Here is a 24,165-nt window from a genome sequence, read left to right on the forward strand (position 1 = left end):
ACATGGTGAATCCCCAAAATTGCCCTTGCCAGAAGCATGTGTTTCAGACATAAGGAAGTGGATGGCTGCAAACTTTCTACTTTTAAACTCGGACAAAACAGAGATGCTTGTTCTAGGTCCCAAGAAACAAAGAGATCTTCTGTTGAATCTGACAATTAATCTTAATGGTTGTACAGTCGTCTCAAATAAAACTGTGAAGGACCTCGGCGTTACTCTGGACCCTGATCTCTCTTTTGAAGAACATATCAAGACCATTTCAAGGACAGCTTTTTTCCATCTACGTAACATTGCAAAAATCAGAAACTTTCTGTCCAAAAATTATGCAGAAAAATGATTCCATGCTTTTGTCACTTCTAGGTTAGACTACTGCAATGCTCTACTTTCCGGCTACCCGGATAAAGCACTAAATAAACTTCAGTTAGTGCTAAATAAGGCTGCTAGAATCCTGACTATAACCAAAAAATTTGATCATATTACTCCAGTGCTAGCCTCTCTACACTGGCTTCCTGTCAAAGCAAGGGCTGATTTCAAGGTTTTACTGCTAACCTACAAAGCATTACATGGGCTTGCTCCTACCTATGTCTCTGATTTGGTCCTGCCGTACATACCTACACGTACGCTACGGTCACAAGACGCAGGCTTCCTAATTGTCCCTAGAATTTCTAAGCAAACAGCTGGAGGCAGGGCTTTCTCCTATAGAGCTCCATTTTTATGGAACGGTCTGCCTACCCATGTCAGAGACGCAAACTCGGTCTCAACCTTTAAGTCTTTACTGAAGACTCATCTCTTCAGTGGGTCATATGATTGAGTGTAGTCTGGCCCAGGAGCGGGAAGGTGAACGGAAAGGCTCTGGAGCAACGAACCGCCCTTGCTGTCTCTGCCTGGCCGGTTCCCCTCTTTCCACTGGGATTCTCTGCCTCTAACCCTATTACAGGGGCTGAGTCACTGGCATACTGGGGCTCTCTCATGCCGTCCCTGGAAGGGGTACGTCACCTGAGTGGGTTGATTCACTGATGTGGTCATCCTGTCTGGGTTGGCGCCCCCCCCTTGGGTTGTGCCGTGGCGGAGATCTTTGTGGGCTATACTCAGCCTTGTCTCAGGATGGTAAGTTGGTGGTTGAAGATATCCCTCTAGTGGTGTGGGGGCTGTGCTTTGGCAAAGTGGGTGGGGTTATATCCTTCCTGTTTGGCCCTGTCCGGGGGTGTCCTCGGATGGGGCCACAGTGTCTCCTGACCCCTCCTGTCTCAGCCTCCAGTATTGATGCTGCAGTTGTTTATGTGTCGGGGGACTAGGGTCAGTTTGTTATATCTGGAGTACTTCTCCTGTCCTATTCGGTGTCCTGTGTGAATCTAAGTGTGCGTTCTCTAATTCTCTCCTTCTCTCTTTCTTTCTGTCTCTCGGAGGACCTGAGCCCTAGGACCATGCCCCAGGACTATCTGACATGATGACTCCTTGCTGTTCCCAGTCCACCTGGCGGTGCTGCTGCTCCAGTTTCAACTGTTCTGCCTTATTATTATTCGACCATGCTGGTCATTTATGAACATTTGAACATCTTGGCCATGTTCTGTTATAATCTCCACCCGGCACAGCCAGAAGAGGACTGGCCACCCCACATATGCTCTCTCTAATTCTCTCTTTCTTTCTCTCTCTCGGAGGACCTGAGCCCTAGGACCGTGCCCCAGGACTACCTGACATGATGACTCCTTGCTGTCCCCAGTCCACCTGGCCGTGCTGCTGTTCCAGTTTCAACTGTTCTGCCTTATTATTCGACCATGCTGGTCATTTATGAACATTTGAACAGCTTGGCCATGTTCTGTTATATTCTCCACCCGGCACAGCCAGAAGGGGACTGGCCACCCCACATAGCCTGGTTCCTCTCTAGGTTTCTTCCTAGGTTTTGGCCTAGCCTGGTTTCTATCAGTTTGTGCATTAATTCTTCGGTTGTGCAAACCCACAGTTTCATCAGCTGTCCGGGTGGCAGGTCTCAGACGATCCCGCAGGATGTGGAGGTCCCGGACTGGCGTGGTTACACTTGGTCTGTGGTTGGACGTACTGCCAAATTCTCTAAAACAACTTTGGAGGTGGCTTATGTTAGAGAAATGAACATTAAATTCTCTGGCAACAAAACTGGTGGACATTCCTGCAGTCATGCCAATTGCACACTCCCTCAAAACTTGAGACATCTGTGGCATGGTGTTGTATGACAAAACTGCACATTTTAAAGTGGCCTTTTACTGTCCCCAGCACAAGGTGCACCTGTGTAATGAACATGATGTTTAATCAGGGTCTTGATATGAAACACCTGTCAGGTGGATGGATTATCGTGGCAAATGGTAAATGCTCACTAACAGGAAAGTAAACAATTGTGTGCACAAAATATGAGAGAAATAAGCTTTTTGTGTGTGTGGAAAATTTATGGGATCTTTTATTTAATCTCATGAAACATGGGAACAATATTTTACATGTGTTACTATTTTTGTTTAGTATATTTAAGCAGCAGTGTTACGATGCTACGCTAATAGTACCTGCTAAATTCACATAAAGAGTTATGCAATATCCCTATTATAAGGTATTAATTAACAAATGTACTTACGCAATCATTTCCACTGGTGCACTCCATAATTTGAATATTCATGGGAACAGAATGAAACACTGGTAAATATTATAACCATTTAGTCACAAATACATTATACTTATGCGACGTTAAGTGTTGCCACTGAACATTCAAGTTAGAATGTTCTTCTTGGAGAACCATCATGTAGAATAGTGAGTATTGTGAAGCAGAAGTAGGGAAAACTAGCAGGAAGGACTCACTGTTCACATGTGTGGCCTATAATAGTGGCCTAATATGTGTTTACTGGATGCCTTTCACATGCATTTTATTTAACCAGGCAAGTCAGTTAAGAACAATTTCTTATTTTCAATGACAGCCTAGGAACAGTGGGTTACCTGCTTTATTCAGGGGCAGAACGACATATTTGTACCTTGTCAACTCGGGGATTTGATCTTGCAACCTTTTGGTTACTAGTCCAATGCTCTAACCACTAGGCTACCAAGAGATTAGATTATGTATACATCATATTATATCTAATACAAAATAAACAGGTGAGCTGAGGGCTAAAGTGACATTTCCAAATGTAGACACAGCAGCATTGACTAAATTAAATGAAGGTATTTGGTACAGTCCATATCAGGACTAGGCCAGATATACAGCAGAAGGCTAATAGCTAGGACCAGGAGTTTGATTTTCTGACCATGCAAGAACTACTCAGGGCCCTCGATCTTCACAGGGCCCCAGAGTTTCCCCCCTGGTCGTGTCCCATTGGAAAACTCCTGGCCGAAGCATGTGTTTTAAAAGATGCCGCCACAAAACTGCACAGCACAAAGTGAAAGAAGCTCTACCCAGCTCATCTCTCGCTCTGAGAACTAGCTATGGGTATCAGGTTACATGTAACGTGTTCTAACGCAACCTATGTGACCGGTCATTGTATATAAATGGATGATGCCTCTCTTTACAGATGCATTCTTTGTCAGATTGAAGATAGGAGTGTCATGCCGGATGCAGCTTGATTATGAAATTATATAGTTTGAGTATTTGACAGACAGTATAATGAATGGCAAAAACGAAAAGAAAAGTTTATTTTCACAACAGTTAATTCAAATCATTGTGTCATGCCTGCAGCTGAATAATTACATTCATTGTTATTACTCTAACAATAACAGTGCGTTAATCTGGCAAAAGGGCTGATATGCTCCATTTTTCAACAAGTCATTGCAATACATTGAAACACAATAGATCTTTGAGGACTACCATAGCCCACTGCTACATAGCCTACTGCACATGACCATGCGGATGTCAAAGTCTTCATGGCAATAGTAAATAAAGCAAGGAAAGTCAACTTAACCTAAGCATCACTAGAGAAAGGCATAACGGCCCTCTTACAAGATGACTATTGGAGGAAACAACACCAGTTCCACGTGCTGGGCTTTTTTTATGTAACGAATGTGTTATAAAACCGCACGGCACCCAGCCACTGCCTGACTTGATACAATGAAAACAGCCGCTTGCTCTGTTCATCCTCTTTTCCTAAAAACGTTTCAATGACAGTAAACACCACAATAGACTCCCCTTTCAATACACTAAGCAGTTTTGGACAGATCTGACTCATGCAATGATTGAATCATTGTTTCTATGTCTATGGCACAGGCAGGAAAATTATAAGAATATAGCTTTTGTCAAAATGAACTTTTCGTAGCAGGTTATGACAACGTACGCAGCAGGTAAGGATAATTAACGTAGCATGTTAGGAAAAGGGTTTTCAAAAATTAAACTTTTGACGTCAATTGGACAAGCTGTAATCAATCTAGACATGACCGCATAGGATCTTTAAAACAAACACTGCTGTCATGTGGGCCGGGCTGACGGAAGACTACTGACCTATTATGAACCGCACACTGACACAGTTATGCAATGCAACGTTCAGACAGACTCCTTATAAACCATTTCAAAGCTCGGTAAAACCCACAAACCGTGTTATAATAAAGATGTATATGTGCTCCCACCACAGAGTTTCGAAGATTTAGGCTTTTGCTATACAGTGGAAAATCAAGATCTAGCCAAGTCACATTATAGTGAATATGATCCAATGCGTTATACAGCATCGTTCCATAACGCACCCGCAAACACCAAACTATGTAGGAGTCAACAAAACCATGCCAAATTCACCAACCTGTCAGGTAAAGTAGTTCCTCGTATCTTTTCTTTGATTCCAAAGACTTATGTTGGTTTTCAAAAGGAATAGTTGTATCTTGCTGGAGCAGTGCAAAATGCCAGCAGGCTTTTGTTTAACACAATGCATTTGTCTCCGACTAATTCGTTTTCTTATAGACCTCTTTGCAGTAACTTTATTTTGAGCTCCGCCCTTAGCACCAGTTAGCCCCACCCTATACCATGAGGTCCTTGGCTTAGATAATTGTTTTTTCCAGGGCAAGAATATGGAAACAGCCCGAGACCCGCGACCATTGGTGAAAAACGACGACAGTCTCTTTATATAAGGACGTCATCGCCATAACCAGCGGAACACGGGGTGGTCGAATCACTACAAAAGACTGGAAAATGAATGGAGCGTCGTCAGTGGTTGGTTCACAGGGGCTCAAACGGCTGGCTGTTATCTAAACGGTTATACAAGTGTGTGTACTGTCAATGTGGGTGAATTACTTAACCATATCCTTGCATGGTGATACGCATAGGTGTTTTCCAGCATTACACGTATGTTTGGCAGTATGAACTATCCCGTTTGTTAGAAAATGATACATGTTCATAAACATTATTAGACAATGCTTTGTTTTTAGAAAAGTTGCAATTATGCACGACTGTTAATGCGTAATAATACGCTATTTTATCGTATTTCAGCATAGGGTAAAAAAACAAAAACAAGATACAAACATTATACGAAAGCATGTTGGAATGTCAAATAAATCTCCATGTCTTCTTTTAGGCTGTTGATGTAAGGTTCTGTATTTATTTTCTTAGTCAACCTTGTGTTCTGTTTCGTTGTGTTCTTGATTGTAGCCCTGTTTTTAATTTTTGCTCATTGATTTCACCTTGTGTTAGTTACTCACCTGGTCTCATCAACTCCTTATTTAGTTCAGTTCATTCTGTTTATGCCTTTGTGAGGTATTGTTCTTTTTGACTCTACTAAGCCTTTTCCTAGCTGGTTTGTGAGAACCAGTTATAGCCTTCAGTCCTAGTTGATTCACTGCCTGTTTTCCAACCTGTGTATTGCCTGCCTGTGACCACGAATCCTGCCTTCTGAGAAGGCGAAATATCCACCTGCCGCGCTCTGCGCGTGAATCTACATATTTCTCTCCCTGAATATGCATTACACTTGAAACAGTGAACGTTTATCCAGACGCAGAGCAAGCAAAGCGTTCCTAGAAAGTTGTTGGTCCATTTATCATGCGATGATGAAAATTGTCTCTGGAATATGGGCCTACTACTGTTGCACAAACGGGAGACAATCCTGCTCTTTGTCAGTAAGAAGTACCGTGTTCGCAATTACAAATGTACTATTTTCCTGTGGGCATATGTCAGCACACGCTTATGGTGCAACATAGTAGACTTGACATTGATTAAGGAGCATGTGTTGTGTACATAATGCAGTGTGTTTCAATCTCATCCTTATGTAAAAGCCTGCCATCCAGGGAGGCCAGTTGCTGTTTCTGCAGTGCAACAATGAGCCGGCAGATGCCAGGATAAGAGGAGGGAGGCATGGATCACAATGAGCTGTTTACACACTGTGGTTCTACAAGTGTAGCCATCAGGATCGCATGACCATTTCCGTTGCATCATTTGTTTAGCAATGTGAAGATAAGAAGCTCAGGGAATATGGAATTTGGAGTATTCTATGGAATATAGATGACTAAAGACGTCACATTTCCTGCATTCATTCCTACCTCTACTACATGCAAGAAAGAAAGGAGAGAGAGTGAGTCGGCACTTGGCAGCTCCTGTCATGCACCTGGTTACTCGGTCATCAGTTTGACCCAGAGGAAAGTCAAGATAAACTAATGGATTGCAATGAAAATATTCCACATTGCTCACGTGAATTGGAAAAACACTTGCTATTAGAACATGTATCAAGTGCATTTCCCTCTCATCTCCCCTCAACACTTATTATCCTCTATCTACCCTTCCTCCCACTCATCGGGGCTCAAATTAAAACGTCCCTCAGCGTCTATTCTGTTTCCATACTCCTCAACAATATTCTAGCAGGTCACTTGGATGCTATTGAGACTACAGATTAAAAATATGCAGAGCCACAATCACAGGTTGTCTCTCCATCTGCTTTAGACGAGACATGGGAATCAGAAACCATCAAGCTCTTTAAAGGTCCAATGCAGCTGTTTTTATCTCAATATCAAATAATTTCTCTGAATTAAGTATCTTACTGTGATTGTTTTCAAGAAAACATTGTCCGCGAAAAAAAAATGCTTCTTAGCAAAGAGCAATTTCTCAAACAAGAGTTTTGCTAGGACTGTCTGGGAGTGGGCTGAGTGGGGAGGGGGGAAATGAAAACCAGCTGTTATTGGCAGAGTTTTGGAACTCTTTCTTAATGATCTATTAACTAATGTGCCGACTTGGTGATGTCATCAGGCTGAATTTTCAGGCCAATTTTTAAACAGCTCTTACACTAAAAGGACATTATCATGATTTTAACAATTTCACAGTATTATTCCAACCTCATAGTGTGGAAATATATACAAAACACATAAATGTTTTGTTTTTGACTGCACTGAGGGAGTGCAGTGCAACATGAATAAAAGTCTCAAGTCAAGTTTGTCATATGCACAATATAAATCAAATCAAAACGTTATTGGTCACATACACATGGTTAGCAGATGTTAATGCGAGAGTAGCGAAATGCTTGTGTTTCTAGTTCCGACAGTGCAATAATATCTAACTATCTAAGTAATCTTAACAATTTCCAAACAACTAACTTATAAACACAAATCTAAAGGGGTGAATGACATATACATACAGTGGGGCAAAAAAAGTATTTAGTCAGCCACCAATTGTGCAAGTTCTCCCACTTAAAAAGATGAGAGAGGCCTGTAATTTTCATCATATGTACACTTCAACTATGACAGACAAAATGAGAAAAATAAATCCAGAAAATCACATTGTAGGATTTTTAATGAATTTATTTGCAAATTATGGTGGAAAATAAGTATTTGGTCACCTACAAACAAGCAAGATTTCTGGCTCTCACAGACCTGTAACTTCTTCTTTAAGAGGCTCCTCTGTCCTCCACTCGTTACCTGTATTAATGGCACCTGTTTGAACTAGTTATCAGTATAAAAGACACCTGTCCACAACCTCAAACAGTCACACTCCAAACTCCACTATGGCCAAGACCAAAGAGCTGTCAAAGGACACCAGAAACAAAATTGTAGACCTGCACCAGGCTGGGAAGACTGAATCTGCAATAGGTTAGCAGTTTGGTTTGAAGAAATCAACTGTGGGAGCAATTATTAGGAAATGGAAGACATACAAGACCACTGATAATCTCCCTCGATCTGGGGCTCCACGCAAGATGTCACCCCGTGGGGTCAAAATGATGACAAGAACGGTGAGCAAAAATCCCAGAACCACACGGGGGGACCTAGTGAATGACCTGCAGAGAGCTGGGACCAAAGTGACAAAGCCTACCATCAGTAACACACTATGCCGCCAGGGACTCAAATCCTGCAGTGCCAGACATGTCCCCCTGCTTAAGCCAGTACATGTCCAGGCCCGTCTGAAGTTTGCTAGAGAGCATTTGGATGATCCAGAAGAAGATTGGGAGAATGTCATATGGTCAGATGAAACCAAAATGTAACTTTTTGGTAAAAACTCAACTCGTTGTGTTTGGAGGACAAAGAATGCTGAGTTGCATCCAAAGAACACCATACCTACTGTGAAGCATGGGGGTGGAAACATCATGCTTTGGGGCTGTTTTTCTGCAAAGGGACCAGGACGACTGATCCGTGTAAAGGAAAGAATGAATGGGGCCATGTATCGTGAGATTTTGAGTGAAAACCTCCTTCCATCAGTAAGGGCATTGAAGATGAAATGTGGCTGGGTCTTTCAGCATGACAATGACCCCAAACAACCGCCCGGGCAACGTAGGAGTGGCTTCGTAAGAAGCATTTCAAGGTCCTGGAGTGGCCTAGCCAGTCTCCAGATCTCAACCCCATAGAAAATCTTTGGAGGGAGTTGAAAGTCCGTGTTGCCCAGCAACAGCCCCAAAACATCACTGCTCTAGAGGAGATCTGCATGGAGGAATGGGCCAAAATACCAGCAACAGTGTGTGAAAACCTTGTGAAGATTTACAGAAAACGTTTGACCTCTGTCATTGCCAACAAAGGGTATATAACAAAGTATTGAGATCAACTTTGTTTTTGACCAAATACTTATTTTCCACCATAATTTGCAAATAAATTCATTAAAAATCATACAATGTGATTTTCTGGATTTTTTTTCTTCTCATTTTGTCTGTCATAGTTGAAGTGTACCTATGATGAAAATTACAGGCCTCTCTCATCTTTTTAAGTGGGAGAGCTTGCACAATTGGTGGCTGACAAAATACTTTCTTGCCCCACTGTACATATATGGATGAGCGATGGCCGAGCGGCATAGGCAAGGTATAGATGGTATAAAATACAGTATATACATATGATATGAGTAGTGTAAGATATGTAAACATTATTAAAGTGGCATTATTTAAAGTGATTAGTGATCCATTATTAAAGTGTCCAGGGATTAGTTCTCAATGTAGGCAACGGGCTATCTGAGTTGGTGATTGCTGTTTAGCAGTCTGATGGCCTTGAGATAGAAGCTGTTTTTCAGTCTCTCGGTCCCTAGTTTGCCCGCGGTGATGCGTTGTGCAGACCGCATCACCCTCTGGAGAGCCTTGCGGTTGAGGGCGGTGCAGTTGCCGTACCAGACAGGATGATCTCGATTGTGCATCTGTAAAAGTTTGTCAGGGTTTTGGGTGACAAGCCACATTTCTTCAGCCTCCTAAGGTTGAAGAGGCGCTGTTACGCCTTCTTCACCACACTATCTGTGTGGGTGGACCATTTCAGTTTGTCTACGTTGATGAGCTTAAAACTTTCCACTTTCTCCACTACTGTCCCTTCGATGTGGATAGAGGGGTGTTCCCGGTGCGTCCTTTATTTCAAGAGGGAGATCAAGTATTCTCTCTGGTATGCAATCTGGTTTCCGCTCAGGTTATGGATGTGTCACTGCAACCTTAAAGGTACTCAATGATGTCACCATTACCCTTGAATCTAAGAAATGTTGTGCTGCTATTTTTATTGACTTGGCCAACGCTTTTTATACGGTAGACCATTCCATTCTTGTGGGCCGGCTAAGGAGTATTGGCGTCTCTGAGGGATCTTTGGCTTGGTTTGCTAACTACCTCTCTCAAAGAGTGCAGTGTATAAAGTTAGACCATCTGCTGTCTCAGCCACTGCCTGTCACCAAGGGAGTGCCACAAGGCTCGATCCTAGGCCCCCACATTCTTCTCAATTTACATCAACAACATAGCTCAGGCAGTAGGAAGCTCTCTCATCCATTCATATGCAGATGATACAGTCTTATACTCAGCTGGCACCTCTCCGGATTTTGTGTTAAACGCTCTACAACAAAGCTTTCTTGGTGTCCAAAAAACTTTCTCTGCCCTTAACCTTGTTCTGAACACCTCCAAAGCAAAGGTCATGTGGTTTAGTAGGAAGAATGCCCTTCTCCCCACAGGTGTGATTACTACCTCTGATGGAGCTTGAGGTAGTCACCTCATACAAGTACTTGGGAGTATGGCTAGACGGTACACTGTCCTTCTCTCAACACATATCAAAGCTGCAGGCTGAAGATAAATCTAGACTTGGTTTCCTCTAATCGCTCCTCTTTCACCCCAGCTGCCAAACTAACCCTGATTAGGATGACCATCCTACCCATGCTAGATTACGGAGACATAATTCTTAGATCGGCAAGTAAGGGTGCTCTCGAGCAGCAGATGTTCGTTACCATTCGGCCATCAGATTTGCCACCAATGCTCATTATAGGACACATCACTGCACTCTATACTCCTCTGTAAACTGATCATCTCTGTATACCCGTCGCAAGATCCACTGGTTGATGCTTATTTATAAAACCCTCTTTGGCCTCACTCGCCCCTATCTGAGATATTTACTGCAGCCCTCATCCTCCACATACAATACCCGTCACATTCTGTTCAAGGTCCCCAAAGCACACACATACCTGGGTTGCTCGTCTTTTGAGTTCGCTGCAGCTAGCGACTGGAACGGGCTGCAACAAACACTCAAACTGGACAGTTTTATCTCAATCTCTTTTTCAAAGACTCAATTATGGACACTTACTGACAGTTGTGGCTGCTTTGCGTGATGTTTTGTGTGAAAAAAAAGGGTGAAAAGGTGACTGACATAAACAGATGCTCTGTTTTACCATCATGTTTCAACCGTCATATGCTGTAATTGAGCTTCTTTTAATTCCCCAATGTCAACATTGATTATATTCAACGAAATGGGAATTGTCATGGTATCCGGAGAGTATTACATTGCAGAAGCCCAAATAAGGGTGTTGATCTGAGAGCAACATCCTGGCTATATCCATGTCACTTCTCCCAATCACGTCCATTATATCCTGGTAAAACATTTATTCGTGCTTTAGCCAACTCCACTGACCAAGGAGGTAATCTAGCTGTCTACCTGCTCAGACCTGCACCTTAGAGATGATTTGCATAGACTCTTTGCACACATCCAACTCTTATATACAAGCACACACACACACACCCACACCCACACAACACTTATATATACTATTTACTCAACTGTGCGACCAAGACACTATCCACTTTATATTTGTAAATGCAGTCTTACTGTACTTGACATTGCACATTCATAATGTATACTGTATCTCCTATTGTGTACATATCTGTTACGGATACAGTTATCCTGTGTGTGTGTGTGTGTATCCTGTGTGTTTCTTTTCTCTCCTTCTCCCCTCACAGGTGAAAATCATCACTCCCCAATCAGTCAACAATCAATCATCAATCAGAAGACACACCTCCTCCTATTTCCTAACCTATCACAGTTCCTTCCCCATGGTTTAAAAACCCCATCATTTGTTTGTTCTAGAGCTCAATCTCTCTGTAAATGCCATGTCTGTAGGTCTCTGTGTTTCACTCTCGCTTTGTGTCTTAACCTCTCTTTTGTTTAAGCATCTCATAGCACTTTGTCATCACCTTTGAGTATTGTTTTTGGTTATGGTGTTTGTTTGTTGCTGGTGGGAAAAGGGGGAAACCAAGACAAAATCGCCCATGGGCATACACTACCCGTAGGTGAACTTTGTTAAATACACTAGTTAGAACTGGGCGGACCACCCACTATTTTTGGTTAGTTTGTTAGCTGTTGTTAAAGTAGGCTAGTCTAGCTTAGGGGTGTTTTTGAATACTTATTGTTTCTTTCCTTGGGTCCAGCTCAGCCCCTTTTCCTGCTCCCCCCATTACCGTGTGTTTATAAATAAACCTGGAGTTTGACGGTAGATTTCTGTTGTCGTGGTTATTTCGTTCACACTTTTACTTTGTCACAATAATAACTTGCATGAGTTATGTTACGGGTCTCATTACCATCCCCCCTAGACTGTCGGGCCAAAAGGGATTCGTAACAATATCAGTTTTGTTAAGTACATACTACTATCTTCTACTACTTTTTTTATTGTTATTGATATTGATATTGATATTTGAACTGCACTGTTGAGGGAGCTTGTAAGTAAGCATTTCTCTGCAATGTTTATTCCTGCTGTAACTGTGTACGTTTCGTGACAAATAAACTTCGATTTGATTTAGTCACTGAACAGGTCTGCCTTAGGCGTTGGCTAAAGCACATAGCAACAGATCTGGAATCAGTCTACATCTCCCCTCATGTGTTCCAGGTAGCTGTGGGTGGAATAAGGAGGTCAGGGATCTAACTGGTTGCTCATCAGTATTCAGTATGGGTGTGGTAGTGGACATCAACTAGACAGCCAGCCAGCCATTGCATCTTCACTCCACTGATGTCACGCCTTGGTCTTAGTATTTTGTGTTTTCTTTAATTATTTGTTCAGGCCAGGGTGTGACATGGGGTTATTGTATTTTCGTATTGGGGTTTTTGTATTATTGGGATTGCGGCTGAGTAGGGGTGTTGTATGGGCTTGGCTGCCTGAGGCGGTTCTCAATCAGAGTCAGGTGATTCTCGTTGTCTCTGATTCGGAACCGTATTTAGGTAGCCTGGGTTTCGCTTTGTATGTCGTGGGTGATTGTTCCTGTCTCTGTGTAGTGTTCACCAGAGGCGGTAATAGGTTTCACATTCCGTTTTGTATTTGTATAGTTATTTCATGTATCGCTCTTCCTTCATTAAAGACATGAGTAACCACCACGCTGCATTTCGGTCCGACTCTCTTTTGACAAACTAAGAACGCCGTTACAACTGATTGCTGTGGTTTCATTCATTCATTGTACTCATAAGTGTCTGGAGGATAGACAATACAGGCGCTTCATAATATTTCAAATACAATTGAGGGAAAGCACAGGTTGGAAACCAAATGGCTCCTGATGAAAATACTAATCTGTCTGCTTAGGCTATAAAAAATAATTGATCAACTTCACCCCTTGTCTCTGGGCTTGGGGTCAAAGGTGATGAGTCATGAACATGACCTGGTCCTGTGGATGTCTGCTGACCTCTCCACAGATTGATAAATCAAAATCAATCCATTGATCAACTGATTGGTTGATTGCTGGAAGGAGTATGGCTGGTTTGATAACTGTGTAAAGAAAGATTAAACAAATGCTTGCCAATGGAACTTCAGAGTGGGAACATAGCTAAAATCAGAAATCCACTTGAATTTACTGATGCAGAAAAAGCATCCATGGTTTCATCACATCCCGTCTAGATTACTGTAACACCGTTTTATCAGGCTGTACCGCCTCCATTCTGAAAAATATACAAATTGTACAACATGCTGCTAGAGTCCTAACAGGAACCATCAAGTCTTAACACATTATCCCAATTCTTGCCTCTCTCAACTGGCTCCCCATACAGTCCCGTACAGACTGCAAAGCCCAGATCTCAACCCAATTGACCACTTATTCGATATTCTGTAGTGGCGCCCGAGACGGTGTTTTCCACCGTCGTGAACAAAACACAAAATAGAGTTCCAGACACTTGTCGAATCTTTGCCAAGATGCTTTGAAGCTTTTCAGGCTGGTGTCCCAACGCCTTATTAACACTGGTGTTTCCTTTATTTTGTCAGTTACCTGTAGATCAAAATACACAGCTGGATGCAGGGCCCACTCAACCATCCACCCTGTTGCGCTACCCTGCGATTCCCTCCACCTTCTTTCTGGCTATAAATGGACTCATTATCACTGCTGCCCTACTGGACTCCCTCGTGTTTTGCTGTCATGTCTCTTGACCTTGTGTGATGTCCCGGTGCTTAGGTCTTAGATAACAGAGCACAGGGACAAGAATAGATGGTCTGATAACAAATTAAGTAGCAGCACAGAATAGAATAACTTTATTTTTCACAGTCGAACTTCAGCATCTCTTTATGTAAGAATTTCCTATAATTTCATAACCATGTAATAATGTATCCTTATTATAATGGTATAACATGTAGTGTAAACAGAGCTGGCCTACAAACATACTTTCCCTTTTTTTATTTTACGTGTCTCCCTCTAACTGGTTCAGGGTGGTTGTATAGAGGATGGATGGTTTGATAACTAAGATTGAATGAAATAACAGCATAGAGTAACTGTTATTCCCTATGAATGATGAAGCTGTTCAAACAATACCTCTAAAGGTTGCTTTATAGTAATGACGTAAGGGGGGAAAAACAGTGTCCTTGTAGAAATGCTAAGTGGTGGTATGTGGATCTGAAATAGTTATAAAAAAAAAATAGGTGGTTATAGCACTACTAAAAATGAGTTGTTTTCTTTCTTTTCAGACATGGTCCAAGAGTAGACCTACTGACCTTCTCTTCCATTATGGAAAATAACTCCCCAGCGTACCACTGTCTGAGTGCCCCTAACCTGAAATAAAGAAATGAATAGAGATTGAAGAGAAAGAAAAGGTTTCCGTGAAATCAGTGCAGATATGTTTTACTGTACATTTCCACACTAATGTTCCACACCCTCCTACAATGCAACGGCCATTGTCGGAAGTGACTCACAGTCGTCTCCTCCTCCGCGATGGAGGGATCACCCTGAAACATCAGCGGATCTTCTCGGCGGTTTAGGTGGGTACACTCATCAGGGCAAGTTTAAGTGCACTCGCTCTCCCTCTGCCAATGACTTCCATGGCTATATAAGGTTAGCGTGAGGCCCTAAGACGAGGTGATGAAAGGAAAATGCAATATGCTTTCAAATTCCATTTGCATTGAATATACACGATCGTTCAAAAGTTTGGGGTGACTTAGAAATGTCCTTGTTTTTAAAAGAAAAGCAATTTTTTTGTCCATTTAAAATAACATCAAATTAATCAGAAATACAGTGTAGACATTGTTAATGTTGTAAATGACTATTGTAGCTGGAAACGGCAGAGTTTTTATGGAATATCTACATAGGCGTAAAAAGGCCCATTATCTGCAACCATCACTCCTGTGTTCCAACACCAGTGTCAACGTCAACAGTGAAGAGGCAACTCTGGGACGATGGCCCATCTTAATCTTTTATTTTTATTGGCCAGTCTGAGATATGGCTTTTTCTTTGCAACTCTGCCTAGAAGGCCAGCATCCCGGATTTACCTCGTCACTGTTGACGTTGAGACTGGTGTTTTGTGGGTACTATTTAATGAAGCTGCCAGTTGAAGACTTGTGAGGCGTCTGTTTCTCAAACTAGACACTAATGTACTTGTCCTCTTGCTCAGTTGTGCACCAGGGACTCCCACTTCTCTTTCTATTCCGGTTAGAGCCAGTTTGCACTGTTCTGTGAAGAGAGTAGTACAGAGCGTTGTACGAGATCTTCAGTTTCTTTGCAATTTCTCACATGGAATAGCCTTCATTTCTCAGAACAAGAATAGACTGACGAGTTTCAGAGGAAAGTTATTTGTGTCCAGCCATTTTGAGTCTGTAATCGAACCCACAAATGCTGATGCTCCAGATATTCACCTAGTCTAAAGAAGGCCAGTTTTATTGCTTCTTTAATCAGAACAACAGTTTTCAGCTGTGCTAACATAATTACAAAAGGGTTTTCTAATGATCAATTAGCCTATTAAAAGTATAAACTTGGATTAGCTAACACAACGTGCCATTGGAACACAGAAGTGACAGTTGCTGATATTGGGCCTCTGTACGCCTATGTAGATATTCCATTAAATATCTGCCGTTTCCAGCTACAATAGTCATTTACAACATTAACCATGTTTACACTGTATTCCGGATCAATTTGATGTTATTTTAATGGATGAAAAATGTCATTTTCTTTCAAAAACAAGGACATTTCTAAGTGACCCCAAACTTTTGAACGTTAGTGTTTAAGCATTCATATTACATTTTCATAACCCTGGCTGATATAACCAGAGAGAATGTAATCGTTTGATACAATGGGAGTCTATCCATTTCATTCTCAAAAAGGTCATCCCAGGCGTAGAACTAAACTGGAACACTTTAATGTATCTCCGATCCGAGGGCTGCACAGATCATAATGGAAACATTTATCGAGTTCAGTATTTTTACATCATCATCCTCGCCATTTTATCCCATGTGTAACTCTGTTGTTTTTGTCGCACTGATTTGCTTTATCTTGGCCAGGTCGCAGTTGTAAATGAGAACTTGTTCTCAACTGGCCTACCTGGTTAAATAAAAAAGGTGAAATAAAATAAAATCATGAATTAAAACCAAGCTGCACTTCGTGCTATTCAAGTCCTGTAAAGCGGAAGCCATAGAAATGGAATCCTTTTCCTGTATTGGCTTGGTTATGTCTACGCCCACATACCCCATTGTTATCAGCACACCCACATATGTGAATTCATGGAGATTTTCTGTAGCAAACGTGACGCAGTTGGGTTGCACGTCTCACTGGCAACCAGGCCTTGTCCCATTACTGCCTGCTGGAGGCGTCGATGCCCACTGCCAAGTCACCCACCATGTGTTAACCAGTGACGTGGATCGGCTGGGTATTTCTGATCCTCGCCATCATGTGTACAATGACTGTGGGTTGTAAAACCAATGGAAACGTCAGATGGGATGTGGAGGTGAAAAATCACTTATGGTTAACTTCACAGCAGTGCTGTTTGAGTCAGTCTGTGGAATATCAACTGGTTTACAGTGACCACCGTATGGCATAAAACACCAGATTATTAGTTTGTAGACTAGAAACTTCCCTGTTAATCACTCGACTGGAGACAACACTGTTTATGGTCAAAAATGATCCCAATAGATGAATAATTGTTGGGGGGAGTCTTTGGTGAGAACAGAAAATATATTGTGACATTTGTGGCTAATCAAAAGAGAACCATTGAATTCAGACAAACAAAGGTGTAATGGGTTGGCACTAAAAAATGTTGCATAAAGCTTACTTCATTACTACATTTTTATCAGGGATAGCGTACACGGACATTTTGGCTTTTGCAGCCTTCTTCAGTGTGGCTTTGTCAGCCTGTGTCAAAATGTCAGGACATAGACGGCGCATGATGTAGTGCACATGCCCTATAACTGTAAAGTCACTGGTTCAAGACCTGCCTCCGCTGTTCCCCTTCAATCACTACAGTAGAGTTGTCATACTGTGGCTCTGGTGAGGTTTCTAAGCAAATATCGCCCCCTTCTGGTCTGGAAATGCATTATCTGCACATTGATAGAGAGAATGATTCCATTATTGAAAATACCATATATACACATTTATTTTTCTTTAGTGATACAGACAAAAAAAATTGAATTGTGCCAATGATGCCAAGTGATGATGTGACCTCCTGGACGGTTGTGTTAAAACCTGCCCCACACCTCTAGTAAAACCTAGTGTGTAATAATCAGAACATCCACACCAGAACAGCAGGAGTGCGTCGGTCAACCAAGATCCATATAAATCAGACAAACATACACACATCCTCTTGCCCCTCAGCTTACACTATTAAAGTGACTGGTGTCATTCACAAAGAATGTATATAGGAACATAAATCACTGGATATGGGAAAGGGTCAGGGGGTAATGATGCAAAGATGATCTATTGTATTGACAAGATATTTGCCGGACTGCTCTAACAATAGAAATACATTTCCTCAACTATGGAAGACAGGCAGGAGGAGGAGATCAGGTGGGGCCATTCTAGCCTATGAGAGAGCAGATACGCATGTAACCAACAGGCAAGAGCAACTAAGTTGTTTTTGTCAAAGTTGCCGGAATGCCACGCGCAACAACTTAAATGAGTACAGTTGTAACAGCCTAAACATTACGAAGCTTCTATTAGATCAAATAAGCCTCACATAATGCAACACTCTCATAGAAGTTGATACAAAAAACAGCTTCTCACAGACAGATTTTGGGTGGAGTAAATCCTCTGGCTTTGTCTCTTCCTCTCTGTAACAGGTGTACCCCCATGGCTGGGTGGGGTCAAGCCAAGGTCTCTACGGAGCAGGTCCAGCTGGTGAAGGGGTCAGAGCCAGGTGAGGGATAAGGTGAATGGGGATACAAGTGAAGGCTCAGGGGTTAGAGGTCAGTGGTGACAACTGGCATTACCCCATGGATGAGCACGGTGGGGCCAAGCTCTCTACTGAGCAGGTCCAGCTGATGCAGTTAGGAGTATCACTGCATGTCTGCCGGTGGGCGGGGAAAATGCAGGAAACGCACGGCAGGGGGCGGGTCTCCGTGCTGGCGAATCAGATTGTTCACAGCACAGAGGTAGTTGTCTGTCAGTTGAGCGGCGTTACTGGGGATCTTCTGGCATTCGTCAAAAGTTTGGAAACACCTACTCAGGTAGCCTAGTGGTTAGAACGTTGGACTAGTAACCGAAAGGCTGCAAGTTTGAATCCCAGAGCTGACATGGTAAAAATCTGTCGTTCTGCCCCTGAACAAGGCAGTTAATCCACTGTTCCTAGGCAGTCATTGAAAATAAAAAGTTTGTTCTTAACTGTCTTGCCTTGTAAAATAAATAAAAATCTTCTTTATTTTCTACATTGTAGAATAATAGTGAAGACATCAAAACTATGAAATGACACATATGGAATCGTTAAATAAATCATAATATGTTTTACATTCTTCAGAGTAACCAGTGTCCTTTAGTAATGGTTTCTTTGCAGCAAATCGACCATGAAGGCCAAATTCAGAGTCTCCTCTGAACAGTAGATGTTGAGATGTGTCTGTTACTTAAACTCCGTGAAGCATTAATTTGGGCTGCAATCTGAGGTGCAGTTAACTCTAATGAACTTATCCTCTGCAGCAGAGGTAACTCTGGGTCTTCCTTTCCTGTGGCGGTCCTCATGAGAGACAGTTTCATCATAGCGCTTGATGGTTTTGCGACTGCACTTGAAGAAACTTTTAAAGTTTTTGAAATTTTCCAGATTGACTGACCTTCAAATCTTAAAGTAATGATAGACTGTTGTTTTGCTTTGCTTATTTGAGCTGTTCTTGCCATAAGATGAACTTGGTCTTTTACCAAATAGGGCTATCTTCTGTATACCACCCCTACCGTGCCACAGCACAACTGATTGGCTCAAACACATAAAGATAGAAATAAATTCCACAAATTCCAAATTAACTTTTAACAAGGCACCCCTGTTAATTGACTGTGACTACCTCATGAAGCTGGTTGAGAGAATGCCAAGAGCGTGCAAAGCTGTCATCAAGGCAAAGGGTGGCTACTTTGAAGAATCTCAAATATAAAATATACTTTGATTTGTTTAACACTTTTCGGTTACTACATGATTCAATGTGTTATTTCATAGTTTTGATGACTTCACTATTACTCTACAATGTAGAGAATAGTAAAAATAAAGAAAAACCCTTGAATGAGTATGTATGTATGTATGTATGTATGTATGTATGTATGTATGTATGTATGTATGTATGTATGTATGTATGTATGTTCCGGAAATAACATATTCATGTAAGTATTCAGACCCTTGACTAGGCGAAAAAAAACAAGCTATGAGGCCAAAGGAATTATCTGTAGAGCTCCAACACAGGATTGTGTCGAGTCACAGATCTAGGGAATGGTACCAAAAACTTCAGCAGCATTGAACGTTTCCAAGAACAGTGGCCTCCATCATTCCTCAATGGTTCTTCCTAGAGCTGGCCACCTGGCCAACTGAGTAATTGAGAGAGAAGGGCATTGGTCATGGAGGTGACCAAGAACCTTGATGGTCACTCTGACAGAGCTCTAGAGTTCCTCTGTGGAGATGGGAGAAACTTTCAGAAGGACAACCATCTCTGCAGCACTTCACCAATCAGGCCTTTATGGTAGAGTGGCTAGACAGAAGCCAATCCTCAGTAAAAGGCACATGGAGTTTGCCAAAAGGCACCTAAAGACTCTGACCATGAGAAAGAAGATTCTCTGGTCTGATGAAATCAAGACTGAACACTTTGGCTTGAATGCCAAGTGTCACGTCTGGAAGAAACCTGGCATCATCTCTACAGTGAGGCATCATGCTGGGGAGGTGTTTTTCCATCGGCAGGAACTGGGAGACTAGCCAGGACCCAGGAAAAAAAAAAATTAGCCAAAGAAAGTACAGAGAGATCCTTAATGAAAATCTGCTCCAGAGCGCTCACTATTTCAGACTGGGGCGCAAGTTTGGGGCAGCAGGGTAGCCTAGTGGTTAGAGTGTTGGACTAGTAACCGAAAGGTTGCAAGTTAAAATCCCCGAGCTGACAAGGTACAAATCTGTCGTTCTGCCCTTGAACAGGCAGTTAACCCACTGTTCCTAGGCAGTCATTGAAAATAAGAATTTGTTCTTAACTGACTTGCCTAGTTAAATAAAGGTAAAATAAAAATAAAGTTCACCTTCCAACAGGACAACGACCCTAACCACACAGCCAAGACATTGCAGGAGTGGCTTCGGGACAAGTCTCTAAATGTCCCTGAGTGGCCCAGCCAGAGTCCGGACTTGAACCCGATCGAACATCTCTGGAGAGACCTGAAAATAGCTGTGCAGCAACGCTCCCCATCCAACCTGACAGAGCTTGAGAACATCTGCAGAAAAGAATGGGAGAAACTCCCCAAAAGCAGTTATGCCAAGCTAGTAGCGTCATACCCAAGAAGAGTCAAGGCTGTAATTGCTGCAAAAAGTGGAGTCTGAATACTTATGTAAATGTGATCAGTTTTTTTTATCTGATAAATTTGCCAAAATATCTAAAAACCTGTTTTTGCTTTGTCATTATGGGGCAATGTATGTAGCTTGATGAGGGGAAATCACGCATCTGCAACAAGTCATTTTTCCCTTCTTCAACTCCTGTACGGACTCAGGAAAGGTGAAGGTCGTGACACTCGCGTCCCCCGAAACACAACCCAGCCGCGCTGCTTCTTGACAACGCCCGCTTAACCCAGAAGCCAGCCACACCAGTGTGTCGGAGGAAACACCGTACACCTGGGACCGTGTCAGTGTGCATTGCGCCCAGCCCGCCACACGAGTCGCTACTGTGCGATGGGACAGGAACATCCCTGCCGGCCAAACCCTCCCCTAACCCAGATGACGCATGTCCAATTGTGCGCCATGGGTCTCCCGGTTGCGGCTGGCTGAGACAGAGCCTGGACACAAACCAGGATCTCTAGTGGCACAGCTAGCACTGTGATGCAGTGTCTTAGACTACTGCGCCACTCGGGAGGCTCTCAACAAGTCAGTTTGGTGGAAACACACACTTGGCATAAAAATGTTACTTGCACCATAACAAATAAATATACATAGCACTACATCCACATTATCTGCCTGTAGTTATTGAACTCAACCTGCAGGTGGTTTGTTTGTTGTGACTGAGTGGGGAGGAAACAGCTGCGGGCAAGTTTCTGACAGATGGGTGTGTCTTGGTGGTGGCAAGGACACACCCAAGAACCCATATCAAACCACACCCCCAAGTCAACTCATGTTTGGCTTCTGTCATGGCCGCCAGCATTTCTTCAGAAGCCAAAAAACAAGGCCATATCAGTTTTCCAGATCTTACTGTACTGTGCTGTAATAGCCTAGTGGTTAAGAGCGTTGGCCTGGTAAACAAAAGGTTGCTGGTTTTAATTCTTGGTGACAAGGCACTTAACCTTAATTGCTCCTGTAAGGTGCTCTGAATAAGAGTGTCTTCTACATGACATGTACAAATAAGAGCATTGAACCAATTAAGCACTTAAAGGAATAAATGGATGACATTGGGGCTGCATAATACCCTGAGCATATCCATACCAATAAAGCAGAATGGAACAAAGTGAGTCTTTGGCTCAATTAAACACACATTTCCCAAATAACATAAGGGCTTCTCTAGAAGACCTCTGTAACTTCAGTCAACAAACCATTCCGTTTTTTGCAAAGCCAAGTGGCCTTTGAAATGGACTCTCGGTCAGTGAAGTGTCTGTTTTAAAATGTCAGGGCACCACTCTTATTACCTCCCTGATTCCTTTAGTGGGCCGAGTGTGTGAAAAGGACACTAGGTTACTGGCCTTCTTGTTTTATGTGCCCATAGAGATTTGGCCTTCTTATTCCACTTTGTCCACAGTTCTGTTCTTATGGCCACTCACTTTCCCCCAGCCGTGACGGCTTGAAGTGTTTGATGGTTGGCAGCTCTGCTCAAGGGCTGCAAATGGATCTTGGAGCTGGGCTGGAGTTGGTCCAAGTTTCTCTTGACTTATACTGTTTCTGTCATCTCATCCAGAGATATTTCTCTCCCAGCTCTTTCTTGGTGGTGGTACCGTGTTTTCTGGGAAAAGACTGGGTGAGTTCGCTTTTCATGGCCTGGTGCCGCAGGCGGGTGGAGACCTCTCTTTAGGAGGACCGATGGAAGGGTTGAAAATGAGTAAACTCCCTCCACCCAGCGCACTGGTCCATGCAAAATGAATTCCCCAGACAACACAGTGTATCAGCTTGATATGCAATGCACACATTGATTGGGACAATAGCTACTCTAGTGAAAAGGGGCTTCCTTAAAGTTCAGATGGCCAAGATATAGATTACATCCCAACGCTAGCTGCATGTTCTGCATGCTGTCAACCGTCAAACTTGAGACTGTGCCTGGTGTTGTTAGTGACAGTGATTTGATTACACTAGCTTGCTCGCTACATTACTTGATAATGCTCGTGAGTAACAAGGGGTTGTAGAACCTTGCCTCTACTTTAACCCACACACAGAACTGAATTAGCCCACATTTGGTGTGATTGAATGGCAAAGACATACCCCCCAAAAAAACACCCACATGAAACCACACCCCAAAGACAACTCGTTTGCCTTCAGTCATGGCCCGCTTGCAATTCTACATTTTAATCTCCCCCTGCTGGTAGGACAGAGGTAGTGCATGAGCAGAAGCAACATGTAGGCCTTGCTAGCTGAGCCGTAGATGGAGATCAGGAACATCACCACCAGGCAGCCCACTATGCCCCGAGCACACGTGTGCCAGGTAAAGCAACAGAACTACGGCCTGAACACAAGAAGAAGAGGTGGACGAGGATGACTGCATGTATGGCATGAGTGGCTTTTTTCTTCTTCTTTTACTTAGCCTCTGTTGTGGAGGTTGAGTTTTCAAAAGCTGAGCACAAATGTGAGCATAATGGGCTATCAATATCTAGAACATATTGTAGTGTAGTATTGGACTATTTTGTATGGTATTATACTGTATCGTATACCTGTTGGGTGCAGAGGCCCATTCCAGAGCCAGGCAGGCCAGATCCACAGCAGCATAGACAAGGAAGAAAAGGGTCACTGTGTTGGCGATGGTGTTCAGCTTCCCTGAAAACGCCACCTGCACTAGGACCCATGAGATGAGCACGGATGCCAAGGGGTTCCAAATTTGTGACTGTCTTTCTTGCCAGAGCCAGGACCCCACCTGTAAATATCAATGCAGGACGAATAGGATTGGCACCATGTAAATTAACATTACGAAAAAAAACATTGTGACACCAGTAGCAATCTTACACGTTATTTTGGGATTAAGGCCCATTTCTGTGTACACATACAGATCCTACTTCATCTACAAACTACAGATTGTGTGGAATAAACTCATCAGCTTAAGACCCCCCATTTAAGAAGTTAAAATCATGATGAACTTAAGTTGAGGTAAATTTCAGGGAGAACTCTCCCTTTAACCCAAACAGGACTGATCATGTCTGGTTAACCACACATATAGGGAATCTGATTATCTGGTTGAAAACGGCCAATGTGGCATCGATAGTTGTCCTAAACATAAATTCTTGTGGCAATATTGACTGAAAAGTGTAAATAGGAGTGCTCAGAGGATGTGGGAGGCCCCGCTAAGGTTACTTACGGCAGCAGACAGGGTAGAGGAGTACACCCCCACTGTCACCAGGGGGCCCCTCACGTCGATGTCCCCCAGGAAACTGTAGTCCCTCTGGAGAAGATGACTGGGAGAGAGGGGTACATTATCACTGCACCACAGATACAGTGCATTCGAGAAGTTCAGACCACTTGACTTTTTGGTACGTTACAGCCTTA

General features: G+C 42.8%; 1 protein-coding gene and 1 long non-coding RNA gene across 5 annotated transcripts in view; one reads left to right on the top strand and one right to left on the bottom strand.

Moving 5' to 3' along the window:
• LOC118402188 (period circadian protein homolog 2) overlaps positions 1–24,165 on the bottom strand; it is a 52,319-nt gene that overhangs the window by 24,038 nt on the left and 4,116 nt on the right. For 3 of the 4 annotated variants that reach the window (XM_052477052.1, XM_052477053.1, XM_035800197.2), the window contains exons 4-5: positions 23,978–24,074; positions 23,340–23,539 (exon numbers count right to left, since the gene is read on the bottom strand). The gene's annotated coding sequence lies outside the window, so the exon portion shown is untranslated. Of the gene's footprint in view, positions 1–4,730; positions 4,926–23,339; positions 23,540–23,977; positions 24,075–24,165 lie in introns of those variants that run through there. The other variant, XM_052477051.1, reaches the window with a different exon arrangement.
• Positions 4,430–6,126, top strand: LOC118402189 (uncharacterized). The gene is made up of 2 exons (XR_004829449.1): positions 4,430–4,737; positions 4,987–6,126. It is a non-coding gene; the product is annotated as an uncharacterized LOC118402189 (long non-coding RNA).

Source organism: Oncorhynchus keta, chromosome 23 (assembly GCF_023373465.1).
Source record: "Oncorhynchus keta strain PuntledgeMale-10-30-2019 chromosome 23, Oket_V2, whole genome shotgun sequence".
NCBI lineage: Eukaryota > Metazoa > Chordata > Actinopteri > Salmoniformes > Salmonidae > Oncorhynchus > Oncorhynchus keta.